The sequence below is a fragment of the Corylus avellana genome, chromosome ca5 (assembly GCF_901000735.1).
Source record: "Corylus avellana chromosome ca5, CavTom2PMs-1.0".
In the NCBI taxonomy this organism is placed as follows: Eukaryota; Viridiplantae; Streptophyta; class Magnoliopsida; order Fagales; family Betulaceae; genus Corylus; species Corylus avellana.
The window spans coordinates 31,608,595-31,609,529 of record NC_081545.1 but is presented as its reverse complement, the minus strand read 5'-3'; positions in this window follow the sequence as shown (position 1 = coordinate 31,609,529).

Here is a 935-nt window from a genome sequence, read left to right as displayed (position 1 = left end):
TTTCTCAATGTCATAATTTTTTCCCCACCACCAATTGACCACGGACTGCCTTCACTTGCTTGGAAATTATGGTTGTGATCATGATATCTCTCTATCTCTCCTGCATTATTGGTCTGTGATCATGATATGTCTGGCCGAAGAGATCGAGATGGGAGACGAAATGGCCTAGCATTCTGACTGATATTAACAAGTGGGTCAGTTATAATAACATTTTTCCTTTTCGTTGGTGTATTTTGATCGTACTGCGTGTTGCAGTAACGTTATTGACGATCAGCTTTCAAGGAAAATCTCACAATAAATATTTTTACGAATGACAATCTCCAAATTAATCAAAAAAAATAAAATAAAATAAAATAATTAATTGAAGAAGTTTTCCTTTATTTAGTGGATACATTAGAACTTACACAGGCTTTTCATTTTCACACAGATGCAAAACCCGCGTTATTCTAATTTCACAATAAGCAAGAGCGTTCACGTACAGTCGCCCTCAAACATACATTTGAACTCAAACAAAGAGCATATACCAGACGATATTTAAGCAGAGCTGGACATAGATCTTACAATCAGTAGATATAAATATATTTATGTCTAGCAATTGCGTTTGTAGGGGTCGCATTTTTCTCCTTTGGGTATACTGTTTTTCTGGGGAAGGCAGCTGTCATACCGTGGACTTCTCGAACAATCAACCACAGGTTTACTCGGGTTGTTACTGCCGGTAGTGACGTAGTTGTTGTAGTCAACTAGCGATCTGGTTATTTCGGAATCAAACATCCAGTCCGCAGGTTCGTCCATGCGGGCGTGGTTATGGGAGGTGGCGTTGTCCTTCATTATTGAAATTGTCGCTCCACAATAGCTTGTGTGCAGCAAAATCATCACCATCACTAGGAGTGCCAGAAAGAGACCACTCTTTACTGTTTCTTCCGCCATCTCAGCGC